This window comes from Triturus cristatus, chromosome 4_1 (assembly GCF_964204655.1).
Source record: "Triturus cristatus chromosome 4_1, aTriCri1.1, whole genome shotgun sequence".
In the NCBI taxonomy this organism is placed as follows: domain Eukaryota; kingdom Metazoa; phylum Chordata; class Amphibia; order Caudata; family Salamandridae; genus Triturus; species Triturus cristatus.
The window spans coordinates 124,248,989-124,265,037 of NC_140585.1; the positions used below are offsets into that span (position 1 = coordinate 124,248,989).

The 16,049-nt window shown below is 38.9% G+C and overlaps 18 non-coding genes across 18 annotated transcripts; all 18 read left to right on the forward strand.

The window, feature by feature from the left end:
• Positions 1-3,465: 3,465 nt before the first annotated feature.
• TRNAK-CUU (transfer RNA lysine (anticodon CUU)) lies at positions 3,466-3,538 on the forward strand. The gene has a single exon. It is a non-coding gene; the product is annotated as a tRNA-Lys (tRNA).
• Positions 3,539-5,151: 1,613 nt separating this feature from the next.
• On the forward strand, positions 5,152-5,224 carry TRNAK-CUU (transfer RNA lysine (anticodon CUU)). Its single transcript has one exon. It is a non-coding gene; the product is annotated as a tRNA-Lys (tRNA).
• Positions 5,225-5,569: 345 nt separating this feature from the next.
• On the forward strand, positions 5,570-5,642 carry TRNAA-AGC (transfer RNA alanine (anticodon AGC)). Its single transcript has one exon. It is a non-coding gene; the product is annotated as a tRNA-Ala (tRNA).
• Positions 5,643-5,995: 353 nt separating this feature from the next.
• On the forward strand, positions 5,996-6,068 carry TRNAK-CUU (transfer RNA lysine (anticodon CUU)). The gene has a single exon. It is a non-coding gene; the product is annotated as a tRNA-Lys (tRNA).
• Positions 6,069-7,683: 1,615 nt separating this feature from the next.
• On the forward strand, positions 7,684-7,756 carry TRNAK-CUU (transfer RNA lysine (anticodon CUU)). The gene has a single exon. It is a non-coding gene; the product is annotated as a tRNA-Lys (tRNA).
• A 345-nt stretch (positions 7,757-8,101) lies between these two features.
• On the forward strand, positions 8,102-8,174 carry TRNAA-AGC (transfer RNA alanine (anticodon AGC)). The gene has a single exon. It is a non-coding gene; the product is annotated as a tRNA-Ala (tRNA).
• Positions 8,175-8,527: 353 nt separating this feature from the next.
• TRNAK-CUU (transfer RNA lysine (anticodon CUU)) lies at positions 8,528-8,600 on the forward strand. Its single transcript has one exon. It is a non-coding gene; the product is annotated as a tRNA-Lys (tRNA).
• A 770-nt stretch (positions 8,601-9,370) lies between these two features.
• TRNAK-CUU (transfer RNA lysine (anticodon CUU)) lies at positions 9,371-9,443 on the forward strand. The gene has a single exon. It is a non-coding gene; the product is annotated as a tRNA-Lys (tRNA).
• Positions 9,444-9,788: 345 nt separating this feature from the next.
• On the forward strand, positions 9,789-9,861 carry TRNAA-AGC (transfer RNA alanine (anticodon AGC)). Its single transcript has one exon. It is a non-coding gene; the product is annotated as a tRNA-Ala (tRNA).
• Positions 9,862-11,476: 1,615 nt separating this feature from the next.
• On the forward strand, positions 11,477-11,549 carry TRNAA-AGC (transfer RNA alanine (anticodon AGC)). Its single transcript has one exon. It is a non-coding gene; the product is annotated as a tRNA-Ala (tRNA).
• A 353-nt stretch (positions 11,550-11,902) lies between these two features.
• On the forward strand, positions 11,903-11,975 carry TRNAK-CUU (transfer RNA lysine (anticodon CUU)). Its single transcript has one exon. It is a non-coding gene; the product is annotated as a tRNA-Lys (tRNA).
• A 345-nt stretch (positions 11,976-12,320) lies between these two features.
• Positions 12,321-12,393, forward strand: TRNAA-AGC (transfer RNA alanine (anticodon AGC)). Its single transcript has one exon. It is a non-coding gene; the product is annotated as a tRNA-Ala (tRNA).
• Positions 12,394-12,746: 353 nt separating this feature from the next.
• Positions 12,747-12,819, forward strand: TRNAK-CUU (transfer RNA lysine (anticodon CUU)). The gene has a single exon. It is a non-coding gene; the product is annotated as a tRNA-Lys (tRNA).
• A 345-nt stretch (positions 12,820-13,164) lies between these two features.
• TRNAA-AGC (transfer RNA alanine (anticodon AGC)) lies at positions 13,165-13,237 on the forward strand. The gene has a single exon. It is a non-coding gene; the product is annotated as a tRNA-Ala (tRNA).
• A 352-nt stretch (positions 13,238-13,589) lies between these two features.
• TRNAK-CUU (transfer RNA lysine (anticodon CUU)) lies at positions 13,590-13,662 on the forward strand. The gene has a single exon. It is a non-coding gene; the product is annotated as a tRNA-Lys (tRNA).
• A 1,188-nt stretch (positions 13,663-14,850) lies between these two features.
• On the forward strand, positions 14,851-14,923 carry TRNAA-AGC (transfer RNA alanine (anticodon AGC)). Its single transcript has one exon. It is a non-coding gene; the product is annotated as a tRNA-Ala (tRNA).
• A 353-nt stretch (positions 14,924-15,276) lies between these two features.
• Positions 15,277-15,349, forward strand: TRNAK-CUU (transfer RNA lysine (anticodon CUU)). Its single transcript has one exon. It is a non-coding gene; the product is annotated as a tRNA-Lys (tRNA).
• A 345-nt stretch (positions 15,350-15,694) lies between these two features.
• TRNAA-AGC (transfer RNA alanine (anticodon AGC)) lies at positions 15,695-15,767 on the forward strand. The gene has a single exon. It is a non-coding gene; the product is annotated as a tRNA-Ala (tRNA).
• The last annotated feature ends 282 nt before the right edge of the window (positions 15,768-16,049 follow it).

Genomic DNA, 16,049 nt, shown 5'->3' on the forward strand with positions numbered 1-16,049 from the left:
AAGTGAAGTTCCTTGCAAACAAGAGCAGAGGAATTTCCAGAAAAGGTTTTCCTTAATAAAAAATGATGAGTCTGCATACCATATTGAAGTGGGAGCCCGGCTAGCTCAGTCGGTAGAGCATAAGACTCTTAATCTCATGGTCGTGGGTTCGAGCCCTAGTTGTGAGAAAACGAGTATTTTTTGCTGGATTATTGCATTGGCTCGCATAATATGGTGATTAATCTTGCATTAGACATGCACTAACTCCTAAAAATTGTATCTCCCTTGGTTACTCATTCATGAGAAATGTATCTCCAAGATTAGGTAGGGCCTGAGTCTAGGTTGACATACAGTGATATCACTCCTATTCAAGTACTAAACAGGCCAACCTGAAGTGTAAAACATCCCCTAGGTGTAGTTAAGGCATCAGTTAGGAGTGAACTGAACACTCATGTTATGGGCAATTAGACTTGAAATAAAGTGTGGACAGCAGTAACGTTACTTTTGAAATGTGATGCTGAGTGAGCACGCAGGGGAATTAGCTCAAATGGTAGGGCGCTCGCTTAGCATGCGAGAGGTAGCGGGATCGTTGACCGCGTTCTCCATTCTAAAATTTGCATAAATTTTACATTTTAACTTGTAATTGCCATGGTTGTTGCAGAGTAAGAACAGAAAAATCACAGATGGCTTTCAAATTTGGTGTCATTATAACAACTAAAGTGGTCTAATCAAAAGTGTTTAGGTATTCTATAGCACGTGAGAGGAATTTTATTTCTTATGCAATCTCAAAATGAAAATTTCCCAACTTCCTTTTTCATTTCGTCTTATTTTACTTGACATTCTTTCCTCTGAAGGATGAATAAAAGTGAAGTTCCTTGCAAACAAGAGCAGAGGAATTTCCAGAAACGGTTTTCCTTAATAAAAAATGATGAGTCTGCATACCATATTGAAGTGGGAGCCCGGCTAGCTCAGTCGGTAGAGCATAAGACTCTTAATCTCATGGTCGTGGGTTCGAGCCCTAGTTGTGCGAAAACGAGTATTTTTTGCTGGATTATTGCATTGGCTCTCATAATATGGTGATTAATCTTGCATTAGACATGCACTAACTCCTAAAAATTGTATCTCCCTTGGTTACTCATTCATGAGAAATGTATCTCCAAGATTAGGTAGGGCCTGAGTCTAGGTTAACACACAGTGATATCACTCCTATTCAAGTACTAAACAGGCCAACCTGAAGTGTAAAACATCCCCTAGGTGTAGTTAAGGCATCAGTTAGGAGTGAACTGAACACTCATGTTATGGGCAATTAGAGTTGAAATAAAGTGTGGACAGCAGTAACGTTACTTTTGAAATGTGATGCTGAGTGAGCACGCAGGGGAATTAGCTCAAATGGTAGGGCGCTCGCTTATCATGCGAGAGGTAGCGGGATCGATGACCGCGTTCTCCATTCTAAAATTTGCATAAATTTTACATTTTAACTTGTAATTGCCATGGTTGTTGCAGAGTAAGAACAGAAAAATCACAGATGGCTTTCAAATTTGGTGTCATTATAACAACTAAAGTGGTTTAATCAAAAGTGTTTAGGTATTCTATAGCACGTGAGAGGAATTTGATTTCTTATGCAATCTCAAAATGAAAATTTCCCAACTTCCTTTTTCATTTCGTCTTATTTTACTTGACATTCTTTCCTCTGAAGGATGTATAAAAGTGAAGTTCCTTGCAAACAAGAGCAGAGGAATTTCCAGAAACGGTTTTCCTTAATAAAAAATGATGAGTCTGCATACCATATTGAAGTGGGAGCCCGGCTAGCTCAGTCGGTAGAGCATAAGACTCTTAATCTCATGGTCGTTGGTTCGAGCCCTAGTTGTGCGAAAACGAGTATTTTTTGCTGGATTATTGCATTGGCTCGCATAATATGGTGATTAATCTTGCATTAGACATGCACTAACTCCTAAAAATTGTATCTCCCTTGGTTACTCATTCATGAGAAATGTATCTCCAAGATTAGGTAGGGCCTGAGTCTAGATTAACATACAGTGATATCACTCCTATTCAAGTACTAAACAGGCCAACCTGAAGTGTAAAACATCCCCTAGGTGTAGTTAAGGCATCAGTTAGGAGTGAACTGAACACTCATGTTATGGGCAATTAGACTTGAAATAAAGTGTGGACAGCAGTAACGTTACTTTTGAAATGTGATGCTAAGTGAGCATGCAGGGGAATTAGCTCAAATGGTAGAGCGCTCGCTTAGCATGCGAGAGGTAGCAGGATCGATACCCGCATTCTCCATTCTAAAATTTGCATACATTTTACTTTTTAACTTGTAATTGCCATGGTTGTTGCAGAGTAAGAACAGAAAAGTCACAGATGGCTTTCAAATTTGGTGTCATTATAACAACTAAAGTGGTCTAATCAAAAGTGTTTAGGTATTCTATAGCACGTGAGAGGAATTTGATTTCTTATGCAATCTCAAAATGAAAATTTCACACCTTCCATTTTCATTTCGTCTTATTTTACTTGACATTCTTTCCTCTGAAGGATGTATAAAAGTGAAGTTCCTTGCAAAACAAGAGCAGTGGAATATCCAGAAACAGTTTTCCTTAATAAAAAATGATGAGTCTGCATACCATATTTAAGTGGGTGCCCGGCTAGCTCAGTCTGTAGAGCATGAGACTCTTAATCTCAGGGTCGTGGGTTCGAGCCTCACGTTGGGCGAAAATAAGTATTTTTTGCTGGATGATTGCATTGGCTCTCATAATATGGTGATTATTCTTGCATTAGACATGCACTAACTCCTAAAAATTGTATCTCCCTTGGTTACTCATTCATGAGAAATGTATCTCCAAGATTAGGTAGGGCCTGAGTCTAGGTTAACATACAGTGATATCACTCCTATTCAAGTACTAAACATGCCAACCTGAAGTGTAAAACATCCCCTAGGTGTAGTTAAGGCATCAGTTAGGAGTGAACTGAACACTCATGTTATGGGCAATTAGACTTAAAATAAAGTGTGGACAGCAGTAACGTTACTTTTGAAATGTGATGCTGAGTGAGCACACAGGGGAATTAGCTCAAATGGTAGAGCGCGCGCTTAGCATGTGAGAGGTAGCGGGATCGATGCCCGCATTCTCCATTCTAAAATTTGCATACATTTTACTTTTTAACTTGTAATTGCCATGGTTGTTGCAGAGTAAGAACAGAAAAGTCACAGATGGCTTTTAAATTTGGTGTCATTATAACAACTAAAGTGGTTTAATCAAAAGTGTTTAGGTCTTCTATAGCACGTGAGAGGAATTTGATTTCTTATGCAATCTCAAAATGAAAATTTCACACCTTCCATTTTCATTTCGTCTTATTTTACTTGACATTCTTTCCTCTGAAGGATGAATAAAAGTGAAGTTCCTTGCAAAACAAGAGCAGAGGAATATCCAGAAACAGTTTTCCTTAATAAAAAATGATGAGTCTGCATAACATATTTAAGTGGGAGCCCGGCTAGCTCAGTCGGTAGAGCATGAGACTCTTAATCTCAGGGTCGTGGGTTCGAGCCCCACGTTGGGCGAAAACGAGTATTTTTTGCTGGATGATTGCATTGGCTCTCATAATATGGTGATTAATCTTGCATTAGACATGCACTAACTCCTAAAAATTGTATCTCCCTTGGTTACTCATTCATGAGAAATGTATCTCCAAGATTAGGTAGGGCCTGAGTCTAGGTTAACATACAGTGATATCACTCCTATTCAAGTACTAAACAGGCCAACCTGAAGTGTAAAACATCCCCTAGGTGTAGTTAAGGCATCAGTTAGGAGTGAACGGAACACTCATGTTATGGGCAATTAGACTTGAAATAAAGTGTGGACAGCAGTAACGTTACTTTTGAAATGTGATGCTGAGTGAGCACGCAGGGGAATTAGCTCAAATGGTAGGGCGCTCGCTTAGCATGCGAGAGGTAGCGGGATTGATGACCGCGTTCTCCATTCTAAAATTTGCATAAATTTTACATTTTAACTTGTAATTGCCATAGTTGTTGCAGAGTAAGAACAGAAAAATCACAGATGGCTTTCAAATTTGGTGTCATTATAACAACTAAAGTGGTTTAATCAAAAGTGTTTAGGTATTCTATAGCACATGAGAGGAATTTGATTTCTTATGCAATCTCAAAATGAAAATTTCCCAACTTCCTTTTTCATTTCGTCTTATTTTACTTGACATTCTTTCCTCTGAAGGATGAATAAAAGTGAAGTTCCTTGCAAACAAGAGCAGAGGAATTTCCAGAAACGGTTTTCCTTAATAAAAAATGATGAGTCTGCATACCATATTGAAGTGGGAGCCCGGCTAGCTCGGTCGGTAGAGCATAAGACTCTTAATCTCATGGTCGTGGGTTGGAGCCCTAGTTGTGCGAAAACGAGTATTTTTTGCTGGATTATTGCATTGGCTCGCATAATATGGTGATTAATCTTGCATTAGACATGCACTAACTCCTAAAAATTGTATCTCCCTTGGTTACTCATTCATGAGAAATGTATCTCCAAGATTAGGTAGGGCCTGAGTCTAGGTTAACGCACAGTGATATCACTCCTATTCAAGTACTAAACAGGCCAACCTGAAGTGTAAAACATCCCCTAGGTGTAGTTAAGGCATCAGTTAGGAGTGAACTGAACACTCATGTTATGGGCAATTAGACTTGAAATAAAGTGTGGACAGCAGTAACGTTACTTTTGAAATGTGATGCTGAGTGAGCACGCAGGGGAATTAGCTCAAATGGTAGGGCGCTCGCTTAGCATGCGAGAGGTAGCGGGATCGATGACCGCGTTCTCCATTCTAAAATTTGCATAAATTTTACATTTTAACTTGTAATTGCCATGGTTGTTGCAGAGTAAGAACAGAAAAGTCACAGATGGCTTTCAAATTTGGTGTCATTATAACAACTAAAGTGGTTTAATCAAAAGTGTTTAGGTATTCTATAGCACCTGAGAGGAATTTGATTTCTTATGCAATCTCAAAATGAAAATTTCACACCTTCCATTTTCATTTCGTCTTATTTTACTTGACATTCTTTCCTCTGAAGGATGTATAAAAGTGAAGTTCCTTGCAAAACAAGAGCAGAGGAATATCCAGAAACAGTTTTCCTTAATAAAAAATGATGAGTCTGCATACCATATTTAAGTGGGAGCCCGGCTAGCTCAGTCGGTAGAGCATGAGACTCTTAATCTCAGGGTCGTGGGTTCGAGCCCCACGTTGGGCGAAAACGAGTATTTTTTACGGGATGATAGCATTGGCTCTCATAATATGGTGATTAATCTTGCATTAGACATGCACTAACTCCTAAAAATTGTATCTCCCTTGGTTACTCATTCATGAGAAATGTATCTCCAAGATTAGGTAGGGCCTGAGTCTAGGTTAACATACAGTGATATCACTCCTATTCAAGTACTAAACATGCCAACCTGAAGTGTAAAACATCCCCTAGGTGTAGTTAAGGCATCAGTTAGGAGTGAACTGAACACTCATGTTATGGGCAATTAGACTTAAAATAAAGTGTGGACAGCAGTAACGTTACTTTTGAAATGTGATGCTGAGTGAGCACACAGGGGAATTAGCTCAAATGGTAGAGCGCTCGCTTAGCATGCGAGAGGTAGCGGGATCGATGCCCGCATTCTCCATTCTAAAATTTGCATACATTTTACTTTTTAACTTGTAATTGCCATGGTTGTTGCAGAGTAAGAACAGAAAAGTCACAGATGGCTTTCAAATTTGGTGTCATTATAACAACTAAAGTGGTTTAATCAAAAGTGTTTAGGTATTCTATAGCACGTGAGAGGAATTTGATTTCTTATGCAATCTCAAAATGAAAATTTCACACCTTCCATTTTCATTTCGTCTTATTTTACTTGACATTCTTTCCTCTGAAGGATGTATAAAAGTGAAGTTCCTTGCAAAACAAGAGCAGAGGAATATCCAGAAACAGTTTTCCTTAATAAAAAATGATGAGTCTGCATACCATATTTAAGTGGGAGCCCGGCTAGCTCAGTCGGTAGAGCATGAGACTCTTAATCTCAGGGTCGTGGGTTCGAGCCCCACGTTGGGCGAAAACGAGTATTTTTTGCTGGATGATAGCATTGGCTCTCATAATATGGTGATTAATCTTGCATTAGACATGCACTAACTCCTAAAAATTGTATCTCCCTTGGTTACTCATTCATGAGAAATGTATCTCCAAGATTAGGTAGGGCCTGAGTCTAGGTTAACATACAGTGATATCACTCCTATTCAAGTACTAAACATGCCAACCTGAAGTGTAAAACATCCCCTAGGTGTAGTTAAGGCATCAGTTAGGAGTGAACTGAACACTCATGTTATGGGCAATTAGACTTAAAATAAAGTGTGGACAGCAGTAACGTTACTTTTGAAATGTGATGCTGAGTGAGCACACAGGGGAATTAGCTCAAATGGTAGAGCGCTCGCTTAGCATGCGAGAGGTAGCGGGATTGATGCCCGCATTCTCCATTCTAAAATTTGCATACATTTTACTTTTTAACTTGTAATTGCCATGGTTGTTGCAGAGTAAGAACAGAAAAGTCACAGATGGCTTTCAAATTTGGTGTCATTAGAACAACTAAAGTGGTTTAATCAAAAGTGTTTAGGTATTCTATAGCACGTGAGAGGAATTTGATTTCTTATGCAATCTCAAAATGAAAATTTCACACCTTCCATTTTCATTTCGTCTTATTTTAATTGACATTCTTTCCTCTGAAGGATGTATAAAAGTGAAGTTCCTTGCAAAACAAGAGCAGAGGAATATCCAGAAACAGTTTTCCTTAATAAAAAATGATGAGTCTGCATACCATATTTAAGTGGGAGCCCTGCTAGCTCAGTCGGTAGAGCATAAGACTCTTAATCTCAGGGTCGTGGGTTCGAGCCCCACGTTGGGCAAAAACGAGTATTTTTTGCTGGATGATAGCATTGGCTCTCATAATATGGTGATTAATCTTGCATTAGACATGCACTAACTCCTAAAAATTGTATCTCCCTTGGTTACTCATTCATGAGAAATGTATCTCCAAGATTAGGTAGGGCCTGAGTCTAGGTTAACATACAGTGATATCACTCCTATTCAAGTACTAAACATGCCAACCTGAAGTGTAAAACATCCCGTAGGTGTAGTTAAGGCATCAGTTAGGAGTGAACTGAACACTCATGTTATGGGTAATTAGACTTAAAATAAAGTGTGGACAGCAGTAACGTTACTTTTGAAATGTGATGCTGAGTTAGCACACAGGGGAATTAGCTCAAATGGTAGAGCGCTCGCTTAGCATGCGAGAGGTAGCGGGATCGATGCCCGCGTTCTCCATTCTAAAATTTGCATACATTTTACTTTTTAACTTGTAATTGCCATGGTTGTTGCAGAGTAAGAACAAAAAAGTCACAGATGGCTTTCAAATTTGGTGTCATTATAACAACTAAAGTGGTTTAATCAAAAGTGTTTAGGTATTCTATAGCACGTGAGAGGAATTTGATTTCTTATGCAATCTCAAAATGAAAATTTCACACCTTCCATTTTCATTTCGTCTTATTTTACTTGACATTCTTTCCTCTGAAGGATGTAAAAAAGTGAAGTTCCTTGCAAAACAAGAGCAGAGGAATATCCAGAAACGGTTTTCATTAATAAAAAATGATGAGTCTGCATACCATATTTAAGTGGGAGCCCGGCTAGCTCAGTCGGTAGAGCATGAGACTCTTAATCTCAGGGTCGTGGGTTCGAGCCCCACGTTGGGCAAAAACGAGTATTTTTTGCTGGATGATTGCATTGGCTCTCATAATATGGTGATTAATCTTGCATTAGACATGCACTAACTCCTAAAAATTGTATCTCCCTTGGTTACTCATTCATGAGAAATGTATCTCCAAGATTAGGTAGGGCCTGAGTCTAGGTTAACATACAGTGATATCACTCCTATTCAAGTACTAAACATGCCAACCTGAAGTGTAAAACATCCCCTAGGTGTAGTTAAGGCATCAGTTAGGAGTGAACTGAACACTCATGTTATGGGCAATTAGACTTAAAATAAAGTGTGGACAGCAGTAACGTTACTTTTGAAATGTGATGCTGAGTGAGCACACAGGGGAATTAGCTCAAATGGTAGAGCGCTCGCTTAGCATGCGAGAGGTAGCGGGATCGATGCCCGCATTCTCCATTCTAAAATTTGCATACGTTTTACTTTTTAACTTGTAATTGCCATGGTTGTTGCAGAGTAAGAACAGAAAAGTCACAGATGGCTTTCAAATTTGGTGTCATTATAACAACTAAAGTGGTTTAATCAAAAGTGTTTAGGTATTCTATAGCACGTGAGAGGAATTTGATTTCTTATGCAATCTCAAAATGAAAATTTCACACCTTCCATTTTCATTTCGTCTTATTTTACTTGACATTCTTTCCTCTGAAGGATGTATAAAAGTGAAGTTCCTTGCAAAACAAGAGCAGAGGAATATCCAGAAACGGTTTTCCTTAATAAAAAATGATGAGACTGCATACCATATTTAAGTGGGAGCCCGGCTAGCTCAGTCGGTAGAGCATGAGACTCTTAATCTCAGGGTCGTGGGTTCGAGCCCCACGTTGGGCGAAAACGAGTATTTTTTGCTGGATGATAGCATTGGCTCTCATTATATGGTGATTAATCTTGCATTGGACATGCACTAACTCCTAAAAATTGTATCTCCCTTGGTTACTCATTCATGAGAAATGTATCTCCAAGATTAGGTAGGGCCTGAGTCTAGGTTAACATACAGTGATATCACTCCTATTCAAGTACTAAACATGCCAACCTGAAGTGTAAAACATCCCCTAGGTGTAGTTAAGGCATCAGTTAGGAGTGAACTGAACACTCATGTTATGGGCAATTAGACTTAAAATAAAGTGTGGACAGCAGTAACGTTACTTTTGAAATGTGATGCTGAGTGAGCACGCAGGGGAATTAGCTCAAATGGTAGGGCGCTCGCTTAGCATGCGAGAGGTAGCGGGATCGTTGACCGCGTTCTCCATTCTAAAATTTGCATGCATTTTACTTTTTAACTTGTAATTGCCATGGTTGTTGCAGAGTAAGAACAGAAAAGTCACAGATGGCTTTCAAATTTGGTGTCATTATAACAACTAAAGTGGTTTAATCAAAAGTGTTTAGGTATTCTATAGCACGTGAGAGGAATTTGATTTCTTATGCAATCTCAAAATGAAAATTTCACACCTTCCATTTTCATTTCGTCTTATTTTACTTGACATTCTTTCCTCTGAAGGATGTATAAAGTGAAGTTCCTTGCAAAACAAGAGCAGAGGAATATCCAGAAACAGTTTTCCTTAATAAAAAATGATGAGTCTGCATACCATATTTAAGTGGGAGCCCGGCTAGCTCAGTCGGTAGAGCATGAGACTCTTAATCTCAGGGTCGTGGGTTCGAGCCCCACGTTGGGCGAAAACGAGTATTTTTTACTGGATGATAGCATTGGCTCTCATAATATGGTGATTAATCTTGCATTAGACATGCACTAACTCCTAAAAATTGTATCTCCCTTGGTTACTCATTCATGAGAAATGTATCTCCAAGATTAGGTAGGGCCTGAGTCTAGGTTAACATACAGTGATATCACTCCTATTCAAGTACTAAACATGCCAACCTGAAGTGTAAAACATCCCCTAGGTGTAGTTAAGGCATCAGTTAGGAGTGAACTGAACACTCATGTTATGGGCAATTAGACTTAAAATAAAGTGTGGACAGCAGTAACGTTACTTTTGAAATGTGATGCTGAGTGAGCACACAGGGGAATTAGCTCAAATGGTAGAGCGCTCGCTTAGCATGCGAGAGGTAGCGGGATCGATGCCCGCATTCTCCATTCTAAAATTTACATACATTTTACTTTTTAACTTGTAATTGCCATGGTTGTTGCAGAATAAGAACAGAAAAGTCACAGATGGCTTTCAAATTTGGTGTCATTATAACAACTAAAGTGGTTTAATCAAAAGTGTTTAGGTATTCTATAGCACGTGAGAGGAATTTGATTTCTTATGCAATCTCAAAATGAAAATTTCACACCTTCCATTTTCATTTCGTCTTATTTTACTTGACATTCTTTCCTCTGAAGGATGTATAAAAGTGAAGTTCCTTGCAAAACAAGAGCAGAGGAATATCCAGAAACGGTTTTCCTTAATAAAAAATGATGAGACTGCATAGCATATTTAAGTGGGAGCCCGGCTAGCTCAGTCTGTAGAGCATGAGACTCTTAATCTCAGGGTCGTGGGTTCGAGCCCCACGTTGGGCGAAAACGAGTATTTTTTGCTGGATGATAGCATTGGCTCTCATAATATGGTGATTAATCTTGCATTGGACATGCACTAACTCCTAAAAATTGTATCTCCCTTGGTTACTCATTCATGAGAAATGTATCTCCAAGATTAGGTAGGGCCTGAGTCTAGGTTAACATACAGTGATATCACTCCTAGTCAAGTACTAAACATGCCAACCTGAAGTGTAAAACATCCCCTAGGTGTAGTTAAGGCATCAGTTAGGAGTGAACTGAACACTCATGTTATGGGCAATTAGACTTAAAATAAAGTGTGGACAGCAGTAACGTTACTTTTGAAATGTGATGCTGAGTGAGCACACAGGGGAATTAGCTCAAATGGTAGAGCGCTCGCTTAGCATGCGAGAGGTAGCGGGATTGATGCCCGCATTCTCCATTCTAAAATTTGCATACATTTTACTTTTTAACTTGTAATTGCCATGGTTGTTGCAGAGTAAGAACAGAAAAGTCACAGATGGCTTTCAAATTTGGTGTCATTATAACAACTAAAGTGGTTTAATCAAAAGTGTTTAGGTATTCTATAGCACGTGAGAGGAATTTGATTTCTTATGCAATCTCAAAATGAAAATTTCACACCTTCCATTTTCATTTCGTCTTATTTTAATTGACATTCTTTCCTCTGAAGGATGTATAAAAGTGAAGTTCCTTGCAAAACAAGAGCAGAGGAATATCCAGAAACAGTTTTCCTTAATAAAAAATGATGAGTCTGCATACCATATTTAAGTGGGAGCCCTGCTAGCTCAGTCGGTAGAGCATGAGACTCTTAATCTCAGGGTCGTGGGTTCGAGCCCCACGTTGGGCGAAAACGAGTATTTTTTGCTGGATGATAGCATTGGCTCTCATAATATGGTGATTAATCTTGCATTAGACATGCACTAACTCCTAAAAATTGTATCTCCCTTGGTTACTCATTCATGAGAAATGTATCTCCAAGATTAGGTAGGGCCTGAGTCTAGGTTAACATACAGTGATATCACTCCTATTCAAGTACTAAACATGCCAACCTGAAGTGTAAAACATCCCCTAGGTGTAGTTAAGGCATCAGTTAGGAGTGAACTGAACACTCATGTTATGGGTAATTAGACTTAAAATAAAGTGTGGACAGCAGTAACGTTACTTTTGAAATGTGATGCTGAGTTAGCACACAGGGGAATTAGCTCAAATGGTAGAGCGCTCGCTTAGCATGCGAGAGGTAGCGGGATCGATGCCCGCATTCTCCATTCTAAAATTTGCATACATTTTACTTTTTAACTTGTAATTGCCATGGTTGTTGCAGAGTAAGAACAAAAAAGTCACAGATGGCTTTCAAATTTGGTGTCATTATAACAACTAAAGTGGTTTAATCAAAAGTGTTTAGGTATTCTATAGCACGTGAGAGGAATTTGATTTCTTATGCAATCTCAAAATGAAAATTTCACACCTTCCATTTTCATTTCGTCTTATTTTACTTGACATTCTTTCCTCTGAAGGATGTAAAAAAGTGAAGTTCCTTGCAAAACAAGAGCAGAGGAATATCCAGAAACGGTTTTCATTAATAAAAAATGATGAGTCTGCATACCATATTTAAGTGGGAGCCCGGCTAGCTCAGTCGGTAGAGCATGAGACTCTTAATCTCAGGGTCGTGGGTTCGAGCCCCACGTTGGGCAAAAACGAGTATTTTTTGCTGGATGATTGCATTGGCTCTCATAATATGGTGATTAATCTTGCATTAGACATGCACTAACTCCTAAAAATTGTATCTCCCTTGGTTACTCATTCATGAGAAATGTATCTCCAAGATTAGGTAGGGCCTGAGTCTAGGTTAACATACAGTGATATCACTCCTATTCAAGTACTAAACATGCCAACCTGAAGTGTAAAACATCCCCTAGGTGTAGTTAAGGCATCAGTTAGGAGTGAACTGAACACTCATGTTATGGGCAATTAGACTTAAAATAAAGTGTGGACAGCAGTAACGTTACTTTTGAAATGTGATGCTGAGTGAGCACACAGGGGAATTAGCTCAAATGGTAGAGCGCTCGCTTAGCATGCGAGAGGTAGCGGGATCGATGCCCGCATTCTCCATTCTAAAATTTGCATACGTTTTACTTTTTAACTTGTAATTGCCATGGTTGTTGCAGAGTAAGAACAGAAAAGTCACAGATGGCTTTCAAATTTGGTGTCATTATAACAACTAAAGTGGTTTAATCAAAAGTGTTTAGGTATTCTATAGCACGTGAGAGGAATTTGATTTCTTATGCAATCTCAAAATGAAAATTTCACACCTTCCATTTTCATTTCGTCTTATTTTACTTGACATTCTTTCCTCTGAAGGATGTATAAAAGTGAAGTTCCTTGCAAAACAAGAGCAGAGGAATATCCAGAAACGGTTTTCCTTAATAAAAAATGATGAGTCTGCACACCATATTTAAGTGGGAGCCCGGCTAGCTCAGTCGGTAGAGCATGAGACTCTTAATCTCAGGGTCGTGGGTTCGAGCCCCACGTTGGGCGAAAACGAGTATTTTTTGCTGGATGATTGCATTGGCTCTCATAATATGGTGATTAATCTTGCATTAGACATGCACTAACTCCTAAAAATTGTATCTCCCTTGGTTACTCATTCATGAGAAATGTATCTCCAAGATTAGGTAGGGCCTGAGTCTAGGTTAACATACAGTGATATCACTCCTATTCAAGTACTAAACATGCCAACCTGAAGTGTAAAACATCCCCTAGGTGTAGTTAAGGCATCAGTTAGGAGTGAACTGAACACTCATGTTATGGGCAATTAGACTTAAAATAAAGTGTGGACAGCAGTAACGTTACTTTTGAAATGTGATGCTGAGTGAGCACACAGGGGAATTAGCTCAAATGGTAGAGCGCTCGCTTAGCATGCGAGAGGTAGCGGGATCGATGCCCGCATTCTCCATTCTAAAATTTGCATACATTTTACTTTTTACTTGTAATTGCCATGGTTGTTGTAGAGTAAGAACAGAAAAGTCACAGATGGCTTTCAAATTTGGTGTCATTATAACAACTAAAGTGGTTTAATCAAAAGTGTTTAGGTATTCTATAGCACGTGAGAGGAATTTGATTTCTTATGCAATCTCAAAATGAAAATTTCACACCTTCCATTTTCATTTCGTCTTATTTTACTTGACATTCTTTCCTCTGAAGGATGTATAAAAGTGAAGTTCCTTGCAAAACAAGAGCAGAGGAATATCCAGAAACGGTTTTCCTTAATAAAAAATGATGAGTCTGCACACCATATTTAAGTGGGAGCCCGGCTAGCTCAGTCGGTAGAGCATGAGACTCTTAATCTCAGGGTCGTGGGTTCGAGCCCCACGTTGGGCGAAAACGAGTATTTTTTGCTGGATGATAGCATTGGCTCTCATAATATGGTGATTAATCTTGCATTAGACATGCACTAACTCCTAAAAATTGTATCTCCCTTGGTTACTCATTCATGAGAAATGTATCTCCAAGATTAGGTAGGGCCTGAGTCTAGGTTAACATACAGTGATATCACTCCTAGTCAAGTACTAAACATGCCAACCTGAAGTGTAAAACATCCCCTAGGTGTAGTTAAGGCATCAGTTAGGAGTGAACTGAACACTCATGTTATGGGCAATTAGACTTAAAATAAAGTGTGGACAGCAGTAACGTTACTTTTGAAATGTGATGCTGAGTGAGCACACACGGGAATTAGCTCAAATGGTAGAGCGCTCGCTTAGCATGCGAGAGGTAGCGGGATTGATGCCCGCATTCTCCATTCTAAAATTTGCATACATTTTACTTTTTAACTTGTAATTGCCATGGTTGTTGCAGAGTAAGAACAGAAAAGTCACAGATGGCTTTCAAATTTGGTGTCATTATAACAACTAAAGTGGTTTAATCAAAAGTGTTTAGGTATTCTATAGCACGTGAGAGGAATTTGATTTCTTATGCAATCTCAAAATGAAAATTTCACACCTTCCATTTTCATTTCGTCTTATTTTAATTGACATTCTTTCCTCTGAAGGATGTATAAAAGTGAAGTTCCTTGCAAAACAAGAGCAGAGGAATATCCAGAAACAGTTTTCCTTAATAAAAAATGATGAGTCTGCATACCATATTTAAGTGGGAGCCCTGCTAGCTCAGTCGGTAGAGCATGAGACTCTTAATCTCAGGGTCGTGGGTTCGAGCCCCACGTTGGGCGAAAACGAGTATTTTTGCTGGATGATAGCATTGGCTCTCATAATATGGTGATTAATCTTGCATTAGACATGCACTAACTCCTAAAAATTGTATCTCCCTTGGTTACTCATTCATGAGAAATGTATCTCCAAGATTAGGTAGGGCCTGAGTCTAGGTTAACATACAGTGATATCACTCCTATTCAAGTACTAAACATGCCAACCTGAAGTGTAAAACATCCCCTAGGTGTAGTTAAGGCATCAGTTAGGAGTGAACTGAACACTCATGTTATGGGTAATTAGACTTAAAATAAAGTGTGGACAGCAGTAACGTTACTTTTGAAATGTGATGCTGAGTTAGCACACAGGGGAATTAGCTCAAATGGTAGAGCGCTCGCTTAGCATGCGAGAGGTAGCGGGATCGATGCCCGCATTCTCCATTCTAAAATTTGCATACATTTTACTTTTTAACTTGTAATTGCCATGGTTGTTGCAGAGTAAGAACAAAAAAGTCACAGATGGCTTTCAAATTTGGTGTCATTATAACAACTAAAGTGGTTTAATCAAAAGTGTTTAGGTATTCTATAGCACGTGAGAGGAATTTGATTTCTTATGCAATCTCAAAATGAAAATTTCACACCTTCCATTTTCATTTCGTCTTATTTTACTTGACATTCTTTCCTCTGAAGGATGTAAAAAAGTGAAGTTCCTTGCAAAACAAGAGCAGAGGAATATCCAGAAACGGTTTTCATTAATAAAAAATGATGAGTCTGCATACCATATTTAAGTGGGAGCCCGGCTAGCTCAGTCGGTAGAGCATGAGACTCTTAATCTCAGGGTCGTGGGTTCGAGCCCCACGTTGGGCGAAAACGAGTATTTTTTGCTGGATGATTGCATTGGCTCTCATAATATGGTGATTAATCTTGCATTAGACATGCACTAACTCCTAAAAATTGTATCTCCCTTGGTTACTCATTCATGAGAAATGTATCTCCAAGATTAGGTAGGGCCTGAGTCTAGGTTAACATACAGTGATATCACTCCTATTCAAGTACTAAACATGCCAACCTGAAGTGTAAAACATCCCCTAGGTGTAGTTAAGGCATCAGTTAGGAGTGAACTGAACACTCATGTTATGGGCAATTAGACTTAAAATAAAGTGTGGACAGCAGTAACGTTACTTTTGAAATGTGATGCTGAGTGAGCACACAGGGGAATTAGCTCAAATGGTAGAGCGCTCGCTTAGCATGCGAGAGGTAGCGGGATCGATGCCCGCATTCTCCATTCTAAAATTTGCATACATTTTACTTTTTAACTTGTAATTGCCATGGTTGTTGTAGAGTAAGAACAGAAAAGTCACAGATGGCTTTCAAATTTGGTGTCATTATAACAACTAAAGTGGTTTAATCAAAAGTGTTTAGGTATTCTATAGCACGTGAGAGGAATTTGATTTCTTATGCAATCTCAAAATGAAAATTTCACACCTTCCATTTTCATTTCGTCTTATTTTACTTGACATTCTTTCCTCTGAAGGATGTATAAAAGTGAAGTTCCTTGCAAAACAAG